The following is a 20031-nucleotide window of genomic DNA, read 5'->3' as shown; positions in this document are numbered from 1 at the left end:
GGGAGGGAGAGAAGTAAAAAGTAATCGAAGTGTGACATCTCCAGAAAGTGGGTAAGTGATTGGTTGGTGAGTATTTCTCTCTTTCTCCTTTTTTCCAAACTTAAATTTTGTGTTTTATAGTTTATAGGGTGTCTGTGGTGTTGCGGGGACTGCTGGTAAACCAGGTCCCTTAGTATATCATTTAATTGTAGTGTAATTATTGGGATTGATTTGATTTAATTTAATTTGAATTAATTAAAGGTTAAGTCATGGCAGGAGATCTCGGCCCTGTGATATGCTCCTCCTGTGCTATGTGGGAAATCAGTGACACTTCCTGTATCCCTGACGACCATATGTGCGGGAAGTGTATCCAGCTGCAGCTACTGACAGACCGCATTGCGGCACCGGAGCTGTGAGTGGATACATACTGGAGCATTCGCAATGCTGAGCAGGTCGTGGATAACACGTTTATGGAGTTGGTCACACCGCAGGTAAAGTCTGCACAGGCAGGAAGAGAATGGGTGACCACCAGGCAGAGTAGTAGGTGCAGGTAGGGGGTGCACAGGTCCCCTGTAGCTATCCCCCTCTCAAACAGATATACTGTAATGTCCGTGTGTAATTGAGACACGGACTGCAGAAGTTGGTTATAACAGGTGTTTACTGAGTGGAGACAAAACTGGAACTACTATACAAAGTTACTGCACAGGCTTATATACAGGGGTGGTCACTACTGGTACTGCAGTATACAGGGGCTGCAGAATATAGTTCCTTCTTCAAGATACATACACTACAATTCCTCCCCTTTTAGTTAAACAGTACATAACATTCGATTAATAATTAAATAACATATTTACAATTACAGTTGCTATATACATTAGCTGAAGTTAATCAATTATAAATTCAGTCTTTGAGGAGGCTTCCTGATTCTGTCCGGATAACGCCTCTTTGGGGTATCAGGTTCTTCTGGCAAAGTTGATTCGGGATCAACGTCGTTGTTTGGTTCGTCTGCTTCCAATATCACCAATTCTGAGGTAGATGCAATTGGTACTTTGGTTTCATCACCAGGTGTATAGGATCGTGGTGTAGATTTGACGTTTTCCAGTGACTCTAGAATCTGGTCAGCATGGCGTCTTACAATGCACTCTCCAACGTCCACGGTATACATTAGAGGTCCTTGCCGTGTGCAGATCGTTCCTGGCTGCCATTTCTCTGTGCGGTAGTCCCGGGCCAAAACTGGTTGACCTATCTTGAAACTCCTGGTTGGCCTTTCATTCATATTCTGAAACTGCCTGTTCTCCACATCTCTTCTGATGTTTGGCTTAACCAAATCCAAGCGGCATCTTAGTCTTCGATTGAAGAACATCATGGCTGGAGTTTGGTTGGTAACCGCATGTGTCGCATTCTGGTAGGCAAACAAGACGTTATCCACCTTGTGTTGTAGGGGTATGTCTTCATTACACATTGCCTTGATAGCCTTCTTGAATGTTTGAAAGAACCTCTCAGCCAATCCATTGGTGGCTGGATGATATGGGGCGGATGTGTAATGCTTAACACCATTGTTCTTTAAGAACCTCTGGAACTCTTCAGACACAAACTGTGGTCCATTGTCAGAGCAAATCTGTTCAGGCAGCCCATTTCTGGCGAATATGGTTCATAAGACTGTGATAGTTTTTTCTGTGGTGGTTGAGGACATTTTTATTGCCTCTGGCCACTTTGAATGTGCATCCACCGCAATTAAAAACATCGAGTCCATAAATGGACCAGCAAAATCAATGTGTACCCTTTGCCATGGAGATGAGGGCCACTCCCATGGATGTAGAGGGGCTTGTGGTGGGGCGTTTTGGACCTTCTGGCATCCTGTACAGCTCTTGGTCATCTCTTCGATTTCTCTATCGATTCCCGGCCACCACACAAACGCTCTGGCTAAGTTCTTCATTTTTACCCCTCCCAGGTGACCCTCATGAAGCTCATTGAGCACTCTATCCTTCAATTTGGGTGGAATTACTACTCTGGATCCACACATCAAGGTTCCTCGGCACACTGACAGCTGTTCTCTTCTCGGCAAGAATGCTGGCAACAGTGGTTCGCCATGTGCTGGCCATCCCTTCACGGTTAAATCATAGACCCTGGAGAGTGTCGGGTCATTTCGTGTTTCCTTTTCTATGTTTGCATTCGTCACAGGTAGACATTCGACTATGGTCGAGTGGAATATCTCCACAGGATCCACTGCAGGTGCTTCTTCCACCGTCGGCAATGGTAGGCGCTGTGATGAAATATGCCATTCATCAGGCACTGTATTCCCTGTGTTTAGTTTAGTTTCAGTTTCATTTCCTTACCTGTATTGTATTGTGTGTAGGGCTCCGCCCATACCTGGCCCCTACTTAAGCAAGCCCCAGCGTGTCTCACAGCAGTACAGCAGATCTCTGGATGAGAGACACTTCTCCAATGTGTATTACATTCTGAGTTAATAAAAGCCTTGCTTTGCTCCGTTAACGTCGAGTCTCGGATTCATTGAGGCACATCAGGTGCGACAATCCATCAGCATTCCCATGCTGTTTAGTTCCTTTGTACTCGATGTCATATTGGTGTGCCCCTAGGAAAAGGGACCACCTCTGTAGCCGTTGTGCTGTCATTATCGGGACGCCCTTCTTAGGGTTGAAAATGGAGACAAGAGGTTGATGATCAGTTAGTAGAGTAAATTTCTGTCCGTGCAGGTAGTGATTGAACTTCTTCACCCCCCACACCAGGCTGAGGGCCTCTCTGTCAATCTGTGCGTAGTTACGCTCGGCTGCAGTTAACGAGCGTGACGCAAAAGCTATCGGCCTCTCTGAACCATCAAGGGATTTATGTGACAGTACCGCTCCAACGCCATAGGGAGATGCATCACACGCCAGTCTTATCGGTAGTGATGGGTTGTAGTGAGCCAATACTTCTTTTGAAGTGATCAGGCCTTTACAATTCTGAAAGGCCCGCTTACATTCATTGCTCCATTTCCATGCTACTCCAGTTTGTAGCAGGGCGTTCAGTGGGTGCAGAATTGTGGACAAATTCGACAAAAACTTATGGTAGTAATTCACCAATCCGAGGAATGACCTCAGTTGCGACACATTTCAGGCGCTGGAGCCTTAACTACCGCTTCAATTTTGTCAGGGGACTTATGTAACCCCTCTTCATCAATCACGTGGCCACAATACGATATTTGTTTCTGAAAAAACTCGCACTTGGGGCGATTGGCTCGTAGCCCATGTTCTCTTAGTCTAGTGAGCACCTGCTCTAGGTTGGCAAGGTGTTCACTGTCATTTTCACCTGTCACTAGGATGTCGTCCAATTAACACTGAGTCCCCGGAATCCCTTGCAGGACTTGTTCCATCGCTCTTTGCCATATAGCCGGAGCTGATGCTACTCCGAATACCAGTCGATTATACTGGTAAAGACCTTTGTGAGTGTTTATCGTGAGATATTTCCTAGAGGATTCTTCAACCTCCATCTGCAAATATGCTTGCGCTAGGTCAATTTTTGTAAAACGTTTCCCTCCAGATAGTGAGGTGAAAATATCTTCTATCCTCGGAAGAGGATACTGTACTGTGTGAAGGACTGGGTTCACAGTCACCTTGAAGTCCCCACAGATGCGAACCTTCCTTGGCTCCTCAGGCTTATTGTTTAACGTTTTCTTCATGACAGGAACGATGGGTGTCGCCCACTCGCTCCAGTCTACCTTAGATAACACGCCTGCATTCTCCAGATTCTCCAGCTCTGCCTCGACGGGTGGGCGAATTGCATACGGTACCGGTCTTGCTTTGAAAAACTTGGGAATTGCATTCTCTTCTATTTTTATCGAGGCGGTTACACCTTTAAGAGTTCCCAGTCCTTGTTGAAATACCTCTTTAGCGTTAGCTAAGATTTTTGACAATCGTCCAGGTGTGACGTCGTCATCCTTTTTACCAGCCACAGTCAGTGCCTGAATGGAGTGCCAGTCTAAACGTATCTTTCTGATCCATTCACGTCCCAATAACGGTGGTCCACCATCTTTCAGTATGTACAGATACAATTTCTGTATTTCCTTGCTGTTGTATTCGACAGGAACCCTTATTTTCCCTCTGGGGTATACTTTCTGTCCCGTATATGTCTTCAAGACAATGGATGTGTCTTTCAAGGGTATGTGTGAGAATAGCCGCTCGTAGTCTCGTCGATTCATGATGGTCAGGGCTGATCCTGTATCCAATTCCATTTTGACTTGGGACCCTGCTATCGTGAGGGTGACCCAAATGGTTCGGTGATCCTCTTTTGCGATTATGTTGTGTAGTTTGAGACAGCTTAGTCTCTTGTTCCCGGATTCATTATCGCTCTTCTGGTCTTTGGAACTACTGTCCGTCATCTTTTGTACTTTCCTGTACTTTTCCTTAGTAGTCTTTTTGTTGTCGTTAGTCTTCTTCCTGGACCTGCAGACTCGTGCAATGTGTCCCATCTTTCCGCATTGCCTGCATGTTTTGTCCTTGGACCAGCAGTCCTTCAGGTCATGGGTTGTTCTGCCACAGCGATAACATTTTTCAAATCCCCATGTCATTTCATGGGTGCCGTATTCCTGTGGCTTTTGCTGTATTTCCGCAGCTCCCCTTGCTGCTGCTTCGTACGATACTGCCATGCTGAAAGCCTTATCTAGCGTCAGCTCTTTCTCCGAGAGTACCCTCTTCTGGGTTCCTTCACTCAGGAGTCCACAGACAAATTTGTCCCGTAGGGTATCTGCCAGTCCTGCTCCGAACTGGCAGTGCTTTGAGAGCTTGCGTAGTTCCGTAAGGTAATCAGCATTGCTCTCATCTTTATGCTGATTTCTCTTGTGGAATTTAAATCTTTCTGCTATCAGCAGCGGTGTAGGATTTAGGTGTTCCTGTAGGATATCAACAATTTCGTTAAAACTCTTCCCCATCGGTTTGACTGGAGTGAACAGGTTCCGCAATAGGCCGTACGTTCTTGCACCCATTAAGTTTAGTAGTACCGATGCCTTTTTCTCATCGGCTTCTTCATTTGCCTTGCAATATACTTCGACTCTTTCCACATATGTGGTCCAGTCTTCTACTTCATTATCGAAGGCAGTGATATTGCCAGTCTTCGGCATCTTGGAGATCTAAGATGGCGCCTCCTGCGCTTTACCTTCTTCCCCAATTGAACAAAATGGCCCCTCCCGCGCTTTGCCTTCTTCCCCGCTGGATTAAGATGGCGCCTCCCGCGCTTTCTGTCTTTTCCGCTGCTGCCAGCACTGTTGCTGGCATTTTTATGCCTTGATGGCGACGCCCTATGGTCTTCGCGCGCTTCCCCCGCGCTGCTGCCAACGCCGCTCTCCGCGGTCCCCGTGGCAAACTGCAGCTCCTCGCGGCTTTCTGCGCTTCTAACTTCTTTTTCCTTTATTTTAATTACTGTTCCCGTCATCAGAGCAGACCCTATAGGACACTTTCCTCCCTCTTCTCGGGTCTGGACGCTGCCCGGCTTCGTAGCACTGGCCACGCCCTGTGTGCTCCACCCCCTCTCTCCTCTTTCCCGACAACGCTGCTCGGCCCCGTTGAAAAGCCACCCGATCGAGCTCTAGCCGGCCGCAGCCCAGGAAGGATCAGTGTACTACCTGCCACCAGCCCGATTAGCTGGAACACCATAGACTGGAGAACCAAGCCCAGCTCTCGACAGCCTCTCCTGCAAATCTTCGAATTCGATGAATCAGAGGGCGGTTGCCCACGGTCGACGCCCGTTTCCTCTGTCTGTTTTTTTTCTTTTTGGATTTCTTCCTTCTGGCTTCGACCTCCAATAACTTCGCTTCAGGGTTGGATCCCCGTGAGGTGGTGCAGAACTGTAGGTAAGTTCGGATCTGTTCGTTGCCAATGTAATGTCCGTGTGTAATTGAGACACGGACTGCAGAAGTTGGTTATAACAGGTGTTTACTGAATGGAGACAAAACTGGAACTACTATACAAAGTTACATACAGGGGTGGTCACTACTGGTACTGCAGTATACAGGGGCTGCAGAATATAGTTCCTTCTTCAAGGTACATACACTACATATACCGCTTTGGATATTGGTGGGGGTGATGGCTTATCAGAGGAAGGCAGCAGCAGCCAACTTCCTGGCACCAGGGGTGGTTCTGCTGCACAAGACGGGAGGAAAAAGAATGGGAGAGCTATAGTAATAGGGGACTCTATTGTAAGGGGAATAGATAAGCGTTTCTACGACCGCAAACGAGACTCCAGGATGGTATGTTGCCTCCCTGGTGCCAGGGTCAAGGATGTCTCAGAACGGCTGCAGAACATTTTGGAAGGGGAGGGTGAACAGCCAGTTGTTGTGGTGCATATAGGTACCAACGATATAGGTAAAAAACAGGATGAGGTCCTAAAACCTGAATATAGGGAGTTAGGAGGTAAATTCAAAAATAGGACCTCAAAGGTAGTAATCTCAGGATTGCTACCAGTGCCACGTGCTAGTCAGAGTAGAAATAGAAGGATATTTCAGATGAATACGTGGCTAGAGGAATGGTGCAACGGGGAGGGATTCAAATTCCTGGGACATTGGTACAGGTTCCGGGGGAGGTGGGACCAGTACAAAGTGGATGGTTTGCACCTGGGCAGGACCGGAACCGATGTCCTAGGGGGAGTGTTTGCTAGTGCTCTGGGGGAGAGTTTAAACTAAAATGGCAGGGGTTTGGGAACCTGAGCAGGGAGAGAGAGGAAAGGGAAACAAGGATAGAAGCAAAAGAAAGGAAGAGGAAAAACAAAAGTGGCAGTCAGAGAAATCAAGGGTTTAAATCAAACATGGCCACAGTAAATAATAATTCTAAAAGTGTAAGAGTGTTAAAAAAACAAGCCTGAAGGCCTCGTGTCTTAATGCGAGGAGCATTCATAATAAGGTGGATGAATTAGCTGCGCAAATAGAGGTAAACGGATATGATATGATTGGGATTATGGAAACATGGCTCCAGGGTGACCAAGGCTGGGAACTCAACATCCAGGGGTATTCAATATTCAGGAAAGATAGGCAAAAAAGAAAATGAGGTGGGGTAGCATTGCTGGTTAAAGAGGGGATTAACACAATTGAAAGGAAGGTTATTAGCTCTGATGATGTGGAATCTGTATGGGTAGAGCTGAGAAATACCAAGGGGCAGAAAACATTAGTGGGAGTGGTATACAGAACTCCAAACTGTAATGCAAAGGTTGGGGATGGCATTAAATGGGAAATTAGAGATGCATGCAATAAGGGCACAGCAGTTATCATGGGTGACTTTAATCTACATATAGATTGGGCTAACCAAATTAGTAACAATACTGTGGAGGAGGAATTCCTGGAGTGTATACGAGATGGTTTCCTGGACCAATATGTAAAGGAACCAACTAGAGATCAGGCCATCTTAGACTGGGTATTATGTAATGAGAAAAGATTAATTAGCAATCTTGTTGTGCGAGGCCCCTTGGGTCGGAGCAATCATAATATGATAGAATTCTTCATTAAGATGGAGAGTGAAGTAGTTGACTCAGAGACTAGGATCCTGAATTTAAATGAAGGAAACTATGATGGTATGAGGCACGAGTTGGGTAGGATTGATTGGGGAATGTTACTGAAAGGGTTGACGGTGGATAGGCAATGGCAAACATTCAAAGATCACATGGATGAACTACAGAATTTGTTCATCCCTGTTTGGCATAAAAATAAAACAAAAAAGGTGACTCAACCGTGGCTAATAAGGGAAATTAGGGATAGCATAAGATCCAAGGAGAAGACATATAAATTGGCCAGAATAAGCAGTAAACCTGAGGACTGGGAGCAGTTTAGGATTCAGCAAAGGAGGACAAAGGGATTAATTAAGAGGCGGGAAATACAGTATGAGAGTAAGCTTTCAGGGAACATAAAAACTGACTGTAAAAGCTTTTATTGATATGTGAAGAGAAAAAGATTGGTGAAGTCAAGCGTAGGTCCCTTGCAGTCAGAATCAGGGGAATTTATAATGGGGAGCAAAGAAATGGCTGACCAATTAAATACATACTTTGGTTCTGTCTTCACAAAGGAGGACACTGTAGTGTATGTACCTTTAAGAGAGAACTACTTTTACAGCTCCTGTATACTGTAGTACCGGCAGTGACCACACCTGTATATAAGCCTTGAGCATGCCTCTGTACACCCAGTCTTGAGACTACCCTACTCCAGTAAACACCTGTTGATTGTTAAGTTATAGCATCCGTGTAATTATTTGGGAACATCATACTCTCAGAATCACGGATCTAACAGTGGCGACATGGTTGATTCGAATCTACCTGCAACTCTGCATTTCCCTTCAAGGATTCGCTCCGGGAGGGCGGTGGAAGAAAGTCGAGGCCAGAAGCACGGGCGTCAACCACGAGCAACCGCCCAGTCATCCGGCAGAGAGTGAACATCGCAGGGGAGGCTGTTGAGAGCTGGGCTTGGTTCCCCAGCCATGACGATCCAGCAACAGACTGACAACAGGTACAGCGCAGACCCTTCCCGGACAGCGGCGACTGGAGCCGACCGACGGCAGAGAAGAAGCCGAGCAGCGTCGAAGGGTAAGAGAGAGGGTGAAGCGCACAGGGCGCAGTCGGGAGTTGAAAACCGAGCGGCATCGAGGAAAAATAAAAACAGAGAGAGAGAGGGTAAAGCAGCAGCCGGGTTCAGGACCGAGCGGCGGAAACAGGAAAGGCGCACAGGAGAAGGCGCAGAGCACAGCCAGGGCTCAAGGGCTGAACAGCGTCCGCAGGGAGAAGAAGGGAGAGTGCGGGAGACGCCATTGAGCTGCGGACAAAAAGGGAGAGCACGGGAGACGCCATTTTTGACAGTTAAATCACACCCAGGGATGCCGAAGAGTGGCAGTATCTCTGCGTTCGACAATGAAGTTTAAGATTGGACGACATATGTCGAATGCATAGAAGTGTACTGCAAGGCGAATGAAGTGCCAGATGACAGGAAAGCGCTGGTATTGTTGAATTCAATGGGTGCAAAAACGGATGTCTTACTGTGAAACCTAATAACCCCAGAGAAGCCCATGGATAAGAATTTCGGAAGCATAGTAGAAATATTACAGGACCACTTAAACCCCACACCGCTGCTGATAGCAGAAAGATTTAAGTTCCACAAACGGAACCAGCATAAAGACGAAAGTAATGCTGAGTACTTAACGGAACTGCGCAAGCTATCGAAACACTGCCAGTTTGGAGTGGGACTAGCAGATACGTTAAGGGACAAGTTTGTGTGTGGCCTTCAAAGTGAAGGAACCCAGAAACGGCTTCTATCAGAAAAGGATCTTACGCTGGACAAGGCTTTTAGCATGGCAGTATCACACGAAGCAGCCGCAAGGGGCGCTGCAGAGATAAAACGGAGACCACAAGAATATGGCACCAATGAAATGTCATATGGAACAGGGAAGTGTTATCGCTGCGGCAGAACAACACACGACCAGAAGGATTGTTGGTTCAAGGACCAAGTGTGCAGACACTGTGGAAAAGCAGGACACATAGCAAGAGTCTGCAGGTCAGGGAAGAAAACCAACAGCAAGAAATCTCCACAGGAGCAGTATAAAAAGGTACATAAGGTGATGGACAGTAGTTCAGACGAACAGAAAAGTGATACAGACTCCGGAATCAAGGAGCTGGGTTGTCTGAAACTACATAAGGTAACCAAAATGGAGGATCACCAGACTATCTGGGTCACACTCAAGATAGACGGAGTCCAAGTGAAAATGGAATTGGACACAGGATCAGTCCTAACAGTCATAAACCAAAGGGACTACAAGCAGCTATTTTCACACATACCCTTGAAAGCTACAGAGATTGTCTTGAAGACGTACACGGGGCAAAAAGTCTACCCCAAAGGAAATATAAGGGTGAAAGTGATATACAAAGGCCAGGAAATATCTAAAATGGACCTATATGTATTGCCAGATGGAGGACCACCACTACTAGGACGTGAATAGATCCGGAAGATACAATTAGATTGGCATTCCATACAGGCACTGAAGGTTGAGGCCAAAAAGGATGACGCCGTCACACCTGGACGACTGTCAAAAATGCTAACTGACGCAAAAGAAGTGTTACAGGAGGGACTCGGAACACTAAAAGGCATAACAGCAATGATTAAAATAGAGGGAAATGCAAGCCCAAAGTTTCTTAAGGCCAGACCAGTGCCTTATGCGATCAGACCAGCCGTCGAAGCAGAGCTGGAAGGGTTGGAACGTTCAGGAATACTGTCCAAAGTAGACTGGATCGAGTGGGCTACACCCATTGTTCCTGTAATGAAGAGGTCGTTGAGTAATACGCCTGGGAAACCAAAGAAGGTCCGCATCTGTGGGGATTTTAAGGTGACGGTGAACCCAGTCCTTCACACGGTACAATATCCGCTTCCACGAATTGAGGATATTTTCGCCTCGCTATGTGGAGGTAAACGCTTCACCAAAATTGATCTAGACCAGGCGTACTTGCAAATGGAGGTAGAAGAAGCCTCGAAACAATACCTCACGACCAACACTCATAAAGGTCTCTACCAATACAACCGGCTGGTGTTCGGGGTAGCATCGGCTCCGGCTATTTGGCAAAGGGCGATGGATCAAGTCCTGCAAGGGATTCCAGGGACGCAGTGTTATTTGGACGACATCCTGGTCACGGGCGAAAATTACAGTGATCACCTCGCCAACCTGGAGAAGGTGCTCACTAGATTAAAGGAATATGGGCTATGAGCTAATCGCATCAAGTGCGAGTTTTTCCAGAAGCAGATCTTGTATTGTGGCCACGCTATCAATGAAAAGGGGTTACATAAGTCCCCGGAAAAGATTGAGGCAGCAGTCAAGGCTCCAGCACCGGAAAATGTGTCACAACTGAGGTCGTTCCTCAGGCTGGTAAACTACTACCATAAGTTCTTGCCAAATTTGTCTACGGTATTACACCCACTGAACACCCTACTGCAAACAGGGGTACCATGGAAGTGGAATGACGAACGTAAACGAGCTTTCCAGAAGTGCAAAGAATTGATCACATCAAAAGAGGTGCTGGCCCATTTCAACCCAGCACTACCAATTTGTTTGGCATGTGATGCATCACCCTACGGTATTGGAGCGGTGCTGTCGCACAAATTCCCAGATGGGTTGGAGAGGCCAGTAGCCTTTGCATCTCGGTCACTAACCTCAGCCAAGCGCAACTATGCCCAGATTGACAGGGAGGCCCTCAGCCTAGTATGGGGAGTAAAAAAATTCAACCACTATCTGCATGGGCAGAAGTTCACCTTGCTGACTGACCACCAACCACTTGTCTCCATCTTTAATCCAAAGAAGGGCGTTCCGGTAATGACTGCACAACGGTTACAAAGATGGTCCCTTTTTCTCGGGGCGAACCAATATGAAATAGAATATAAAGGCACGAAACAGCATGGAAACGCTGATGGGCTATCACTCTTGTCACTGCCTACTCTGGAGGAAGCACCAGCAGTGGACCCTATCGAGATATTTTATTAGTCGATAATTGAACGATTGCCAGTAGCTAACACGGATATAGAGAAGGAGACCCGCAATGATCCGACACTGTCTCGGGTATATGATTTGATGGTGAGGGGATGGCCAACACATGGCGATTCACTGTTGCCAGCATTCTCATCCAGAAGAAAACAGCTGTCAGTATGCCAGGGGACAATGATGTGTGGATCCCGAGTGGTGATTCCACCCAAGTTAAGGGAGAGAGTGCTAAATGAGCTTCATGAAGGTCATCTGGGAGGGGTGAAAATGAAAAGCCTTGCTAGGGCTTATGTGTGGTGGCCGGGGATCGATGAACAAATCGAGGACCTAACCAAGAGCTGCTCAGGATGCCAGAAGGTCCAAAATTCACCACCACATGCCCATCTACACCCATGGGAGTGGCCCTCATCTCCATGGCAACGGGTGCATATTGATTTTGCTGGTCCATTCATGGACTCAATGTTCTTAATAACAGTGGATGCTCACTCGAAATGGCCTGAGGTGATAAAAATGTCCTCAACCACTACAGAGAAAATGATTGCAGTCCTACGGACAATATTTGCCAGGAACGGCTTGCCAGAGCAGATTTGCTCTGATAATGGACCACAGTTTGTGTCCGAAGAGTTTCGGAAATTTATGAGAAGGAATGGGGTAAGGCATTACACATCCGCCCCGTATCATCCAGCCACAAATGGATTGGCTGAGAGGTTCGTACAAACCTTTAAAAAGGTGATAAAGGCCATGTGCGACGATAAAATTCCACTACAGCATAAGGTGGACAATTTCTTATTAGCCTACAGAAATGCGACACATGCAGTCACCAACCAGACCCCGGTCATGATGTTCTTTAACCGATGGTTGAGATCTCATCTGGATTTGCTCAGACCAAATGTGCGAAGAAATGTTGAGGATAAACAATTCCAGCACATCAATGAGAAGCCGACAAGGAGCTTCAATGTAGGACAACCAGTTTTGGCCCGTGACTACCGAACAGAGAAATGGCAACCCGGAACGATATGCACAAGGCAGGGGCCATTAATGTACACAGTGGATGTCGGGGAGAACATTGTGAGACGCCACGTCGATCAGATCTTTGCGTCATAGGAACGAGTCAACCCCATGTCTCGAGTACCTGGGGATGAACCCAACATACCGGTAGCATCTACCTCAGAACCAGTAGCAGTGGAAACTGATGAACTAACCGACGAAAAGGGGCTAGAATCGCCTCCGCACCAAGAACAAGAACCTCAGGAATGGCGCTATCCAGAAAGGATCAGGAAGCCGCCCCAAAGACTGAATCTATAAATGGACTATTTTTGTTTAATGTGCATGTTAAAGTGTTAATTGTTATTTGAATATTATGGGTACTGCTAATCTAAAAGGGGAGGAATTGTAGTGCATGTACCTTTAAGAGAGAACTACTTTTACAGCTCCTGTATACGGTAGTACCGGCAGTGACCACACCTGTATATAAGCTTTGAGCATGCCTCTGTACCCCCAGTCTTGAGACTACCCTACTCCAGTAAACACCTGTTGATTGTTAAGTTACAGCATCCATGTAGTTATTTGAAAACATCATACTCTCAGAATCACGGATCTAACAGACACAAATAACTTCCCAGAGATGTCGGGGAAAATAGGGTCTAATGAGAGGGAGGAACTGAAAGAAATCAGCATTTGTAGGGAAATGGTGTTAGGGAAATTGACGGGATTGAAAGCCGATAAATCCCCAGGGCCTGATAATCTACATCCTAGGGTACTTAAGGACGTGGCCCTAGAAATAGTAGATGCATTGGTGGTCATCTTCCAAAATTCGATAGACTCTGGAACAGTTCCCATGGATTGGAGGGTGGCTAATGTTACCCCACTATTCAAAAAAGGTTGTAGAGGGAAAACGGGGAATTATAGACCGGTAAGCCTGACATCGGTAGTGGGGAAAATGCTAGAGTCCATTATAAAAGATGTAATAGCAGAGCACTTGGAAAACAGTGACAGGATCGGTCAAAGTCAACATGGATTTACAAAAGGTAAATCGTGCTTGACTAATCTACTGGAATTTTTTGAGGATGTAACTGATAGAATAGATAAGGGAGAACCAGTGGATGTCGTGTATTTGGGCTTTCAAAAGGCTTTCGATAAGGTCCCGCATAAGAGATTAGCATGTAAAGTTAAGGCACATGGGATTGGGGGCAAGGTATTGACTTGGATAAAGAACTGGTTGGCAGACAGGAAGCAAAGAGTTGGAATAAATGGCTCTTTTTCCGAGTTGCAGGCAGTGACTAGTGGGGTACTGCAGGGATCGGTCCTAGGACCCCAGCTATTCACAATATATATAAATGATCTAGACGAGGGAACTAGATGCAATATCTCCAAGTTTGCAGGTGACACAAATTTGGGTGGGCGTGTGTGCTGTGAGGAGGATGCCGAGAAACTCCAGTATGATTTGGATAGGTTGGGTGATTGGGCAGAAGCATGGCAGATGCAGTGTAATGTGGATAAATGCGAGGTTATCCACTTTGGTGACAAAAACAGGAAGGCAGATTATTATCTGAACGGCAATAGATTGGGAGAAGGGGAAGTGCAACGAGACCTGGGTGTCCTTGTGCACTAGTCGCTGAAGATAAGCATGCAGGTGCAGCAGGCGGTTAAGAAGGCAAATGGTATTTTGGCCTTCATAGCGAGAGGGTTCAAGTACAAGAACAAGGATATCTTGCTGCAGTTGTACAGGGCCTTGGTGAGACCACACCTTGAGTATTGTGTGCAGTTTTGGTCGCCTTATCTGAGGAAGGATGTTCTTGCCATGGAGGGAGTGCAGCGAAGATTCACCAGACTGATACCTGGGATGGGAGGAATGACGTATGGGGAGAGATTGGGTCGATTGGGCTTATACTCGCTGGAGTTTAGAAGAATGAGAGGGGATCTCATTGAACCTTATAAAATTCTAACAGGACTGGACAGACTGGATGCAGGAAGGATGTTCCTGATGGCCGGGGAGTCCAGAACCAGGAGTCACAGTCTAAGGATAAGGAGTAAGCCATTTAGGACAGAGACGAGGAGGAATTTCTTCACCCAGAGAGTGGTGAACCTGTGGAATTCTCTACCACAGAAGGCAGTGGAGGCCAATTCATTAAATATATTCAAGAAGGAGTTGGATATATTTCTTAAGGCTAAAGGGATCAAGGGATATGGGGAGAAGGCGGGGACAGGGTACTGAAATTGGATGATCAGCCATGATCTCATTGAATGGCGGAGCAGGCTCGAGGGGCCGAATGGTCTACTCCTGCTCCTATCTTCTATGTTTCTATGTAACACTTAATTTAGCGTTTAGCGAGATTCATTAGTGCCTGGCACTAAATCTCAAACTTTTCCGAAGTTAGTGCCCACTCCTGGGCTGTAATGAATTTCTTCCCCTCAGAGTCTAAATGGGGTAGAGTTGCAAAGGGATCTAGGGGTATAGATTCACAAATCATTAAAAGTAGCAACGCAGGTTGAAAAAGCCATAAAAATACAAATAAAGCACTTGGGTTCATTTCTAGAGGAATAGAATTGAAATTCAGAGAAATCATGTTAAACTTGTATAGAACTGTGTCTGATTGTCTCATGATTTGAGACGGTGGGGTGGCAATATGGCATTAGTGTACATATGCTTTTAAGTGATTGCTGTTGCTGTCATAGTTGTTGTAAAAGTTGTTGTTGTAAAATTTGCCCACGGAAAAAAGGTCGCGCTCAAAGGAGTTTGTGGCCCGCTCAGTACTAAAAAAAATTAGAGGGAATATTGCTCTATACTACTTCTGAGGTGTCAGCTGTGGCTCAGTGGGTAGCACCCTCACGTCTGAGCCAGGGACTTGAGTACAAAAATCTAGTCTGGGACTTTAATGCAGTTCTGAGGGAGTGCTGCAGCATCAGAGGTGCCGTCTTTCGGATGATCCCGTCTGCCCTCTCAGGTGGATGTAAGTGATCCCATGGCACTATTTCGAAGAAGAGCTGGGGAGTTATCCCCAGTGTTCCTTCCTTCCTTGCTGTCCCTATTCTTGGGTATCTGAAAGCAAAAATGCACAAGGGTCGGGTTGTGGTGAGGGGCGAGGGGGGGAGAAAGATATCCATGCATACACCATCAGCAGCTTGTAAGTGAGAAGAGAATGTGGGATGAGGGGAAGTGGGATGTGAGAAGAAGGATTAGGAATGACCATACTGTTATTATCAGCAACAGCTTCAGCTTCTCCGGTGGCCAAGACCTCCATCACTGCTCCTCCAATAATGTCAAGCACCGATTCCTCCAGGTTGGTATGGTTCTATATTGCAGCTTGGCTGCCTCCCATCTGCATTGCTCCCTCCTGTTATGCACCACCTTTGCCTGCAAGAGTGTGTCAGTGAGTGTAGTGCAATGTGTCTAGGTGATGTGCCTGCCATAGTTGAATAGCTGTCAGTGTGCAAGGTGTGAGATGTGCGTGTGAGTTGCAGCAGTGGTAAGGTTGTGAGGATGAAGTGAAGCCATGATTGTGAGGTATGAGTGGTGATAGCAACAGATTGTTGGTAGGTGAGTGATGGGGATGTGGTGCATTGAGTAGTGTGTGAGGCTTATGGTGCAGTTGGTGGGATATGGCATTTGCTGAAGCCCTCACTCACATTGACCTGCTGTGTGAGGTCATTAAACTTTTTTCGGCACTGGATCCAGGTCTTTGGGACCACACTGGTGGCTGTGACGGAGTCAGCTACCTCCTCCCACAGCCTTCTGCAAATGGCCTTGGATGGCCTCCTGCCACCCTGCGGGTACAGGGCATTCCACCTTCATTGCATGGCCAGGACCAAGGCCTCCAGTGCAGCATCTGAGAACCTTCTTGCTCTCTCCTTTGGTTGCTGTGCCATTGCTTGCTCTCCAATGACAATGAGATGCTTCTGCAACAAAGCAACTCCCCTTTAAGTAGTGCAGAGAGCCTAGGCCAAACATTACTGGCCATTAGACTGCCTCCGATATTGGTCCCTCCCACCCCGTCGTGTGTGAAGCCAATCAGCAGTGCTTTTAGCGCTGAGATCAGCGCTCCAATCATTATAATGAGCAGGCAGCACGAATTTTTTTACCAAGGACAGAAATGGAATAGAAGGCTAGTGTATGGAGTTCTTGGCAGAAACCAGAAAGGTGACTTCAATCTTGCTAATGTTAATTTAGAGAAAGCTCTGACACATTCATGACTTTATTTCAGACAAGCATCCAGGCAATACAACAGTGGTTGTGGAGTTGAGTGTGGTAGAGGAGAGGTAGGGGGCCAAGTATGGAACTGTGGTGAGCGATAATGTGCCACATGCACAGTCACAAAGGATGTTATTGGTAATTCTGACAAGGACAGTCTTGGTGTTGTGGACAGGGTAGAAATTAGACTGAAGTGATTCAAACAAGGTGTGATTGGAAAGTTGGACACAATATTTGGTAGTGATACTGCAGTCAAGGATCTTGGAGAGGAAAAGGAGGTGGGGCATTAGGTAGAAAGGGATCAATAGTGGGCTTTATGAGGAAGGGGTGATGAGACACTTTTGAAGGGTGGGAGAAAAGAGTCAAAAAAAAAGTTATTGACAATGTAAGTGAGCAATATGCCAAGAAGAGGTAGTTGTATGATCAGGTGTTAATATGTAAATATTATTCAGTAGGCAATTTTACACAATATCTATCTGTCTGTCTGTCTGTCTGTCTGTCCGTTCTCTATACGTTTGAAAGTTATAGAGCGTACCGACGTGCGCGTTGCGTCAAAAGAAAGCTTGCGATTACGGACCGGTCATAGGCGTATTTACGTTTCGGCCGGACAAAAATCGCGCCCGCGGTATCCAAAAAACGTTCAACATTCTGCTCATTAGCATCTCATTAGCGACAGGTCGACCAATCGTACGGCGGGTTCCTGGCGCGTGCCATCCTACAGTTGAGTGTTGAGTGACTTGACGATTGACCAATCCTACGCTTCGGTGACCTGACGGTCGACCAGTCGGTGTGTGTGTGGGCGGGCCTTATCGTTCTGAACCAAGGTGAGTGGCCGCCATCTTGATTTTTCACGATTTTTTTCCCACACTTTCTGTGTGTTAGGGAACTAAGGTAAACTAAGGTAAATATTTGAATTATATGTTAGGGAATTAAATAACAATTTATTTGAGTTTTAAATTGTGTTTAGCAACAGTAGGAAATTAAGTGATCCCCTAACCGCCGCCGTCCCCCCCCCTCCTCCTCACCCTCGCGCAGGGGGGACTCGGGGCTGCTCTCCAGGCCCGCTGCAGGCAGGCCTGAAGCTCAAAAAATTTCTCTCTCTCTCTCTCTTCCCAATTCCAATTCCAATTCCAATTAAAATGCTTTATTGGCATGAAAGTTTACAGAGAACCATATTGCCAAAGCTTACATAGCAAAAAGGTACAGTTTTCCAACATTCTGTAGGTGTCAATCGATTTGACATTTGTTGGGTACATACAATATTACTTTTAAACAATATTAATTTTAAACAGTCTTTGTACTTCATTTGGTACGTTCAATATTAATTTTAAACAGTCTTAATTTTAAACAGTCCTCAGGTTGTGACATGTTGTTACATATTTGGCCCCAAGGTATGGTCTGTCTCCTTCTCCTAGGACTAATCTCAATTTTGACAGATCATCCAATTCCTTGAAATCTGGGGTTGTTTGGCTTAGCTTGTTGAATAATATGTTTCTTGATGTGTTGAATTTTTCGCATTTTAGGAGGAAATGCATTTCTGTTTCAACCTCGCCAGCCAGACATTGATCGCATATTCTATTCTCTCTAGGCTGCCAGGATTTCTTGTATCTGCCTTTTTCAATTTCCAGTTGGTGGTCGCTTAGTCTGTACCTGGTGAGGGTCTGTCTCTGTTTTGTGTCTCTGATGGTCGTGAGGTAGTCTGCCAGTTTATATTCTCTTTTTAGGGCCCGGTAACATTCTAATCTGCTTTGGCTTTCGGTTATTTTGTTCCAATGTTCCAGGTAGGTTTCTTTGCATTTTTTAATGATTTGGTTCACTCGGATTGGTGTTTGGACGGCTGTGTTGGTCTGGGGCTGGTCAGGGTCCGGCTGAGTACTTAGTTTCCGTAGCAGCTGACTCAGGGGACTCTTTTCTGGGTTTAGCTCTTGGGTCTGAAAGGCTTTGAAATGAAGGGTGTCTGGGGAGCTAGATTTGAGGTGATTTAGGAAGTTTAGTGCTCGTTTTTGGATGTTTATTATCAGTGGGTATCTGCCTAGTTCGGCTCTGCATGCATTTGTTGGCGTTTTTCTTTGGGTGCGAAGGATGCTTCGGCAGAATTCTGCATGTAGGGCTTCTATTGTATGTTTTTCCCATTTAGTGTAGCTTTGGTGATTTAGCGGGCCCCATACTTCACTACCGTACAGTGCAATGGGCAGGATTATGCTGTCAAATATTTTGAGCCAGATTTTGATTGGGATTTGGATGTTGTAGAATTTTCTTTTTATTGCATATAGGGCTCTTCGGGCTTTTTCTTTTAGTGCATTCACTGCTATGCTGAAGCTCCCTGATGCTGTAATAGTTAGACCAAGGTAGGTGTAGCTCATAGTGTGTCCTATAGTGATATCACTGAGGGTAAACTGGTATTTGTTTTCCTGACATCTGGGCCTTTTTTGAAAAATCATGATGTTGGTTTTCTTTAGATTTACTGTTAGAGCCCAATTTTGGCAGTATTTGTCGAGTAGGTCTAGTTGTTGCTGTAATCCCTGTTCTGTGGGAGACAGCAGAACCAGGTCGTCCGCATAGAACAGGGATTTCACTTCTCCATCCAGGAGACGGAGACCTGGTGACTCGCTTTGCTCCAGCATGTCTGCTAATTCATTTATGTATATGTTGAACAGGGTCGGGTTCAAATTGCAGCCCTGCCGGACGCCTCTTCTCTGGGTGAAGAAATCGGTGCGTTTGTCTCCAATTTTGACCCCGCATTTGTTTTTCAGATACATTGATTTAATAAGGTCATAGACTTTGCCCCTATTCCACACTGAAGAAGTTTATAATAGAGCCCTTCGTGCCATATAGAGTCAAAGGCTTTCTTGAAGTCGATGAAACAGGCGAATATTTTCCCATTTTTTGTTTGGTGTATATGTTTTTCAATGAGGGTGTGAAGGGTATAGATATGGTCGGCGGTGCGGTGTTTTGGAAGAAAGCCTATTTGGTTTTTTCTGAGGATATTATGTTTGTTAAGAAAATCAAGTAATCTACTATTTAGAATACTGCAGAATAACTTCCCTAGACAACTGTTGACACAGATGCCGCGGTAGTTATTTGGGTCTGATTTGTTTCCGCTTTTATATATGGGGGAGATTAGTCCTTGGCACCAGATATCGGGAAAACAGCCTGAACGTAATATGATGTTGAATAATTTGAGTACCGCACCCTGCATCTCCATATTGCTGAACTTGAGCATTTCATTTTTGATGTTGTCTGGGCCACAGGCTTTCTTTAGGTGGAGAGATTTTGTTTTTGTGGCCATTTCTTTCCATGTGATTGGGGAGTCTAGAGGGTTTTGGTTGTCTTTGATTGTTGCTTCTAATGTGTGGAGTTTTTCTGTGACCTGATGTTGAC

The 20031-nt window shown here is 45.9% G+C and overlaps 1 gene segment (V, D, J or C); it reads right to left on the bottom strand.

Annotated features, from left to right (window-relative positions):
• Window positions 1–20031, bottom strand: part of LOC147113838 (Ig gamma chain C region-like) — a 34903-nt gene that overhangs the window by 430 nt on the left and 14442 nt on the right.

Source organism: Somniosus microcephalus, chromosome 8 (genome assembly GCF_052327205.1).
Source record: "Somniosus microcephalus isolate GS21.2 chromosome 8, FLI_Smic_1.0, whole genome shotgun sequence".
Taxonomy (NCBI): domain Eukaryota; kingdom Metazoa; phylum Chordata; class Chondrichthyes; order Squaliformes; family Somniosidae; genus Somniosus; species Somniosus microcephalus.
Note: the sequence above shows the minus strand (reverse complement) of the source record. Positions and strands in the feature narration are given on the sequence as shown.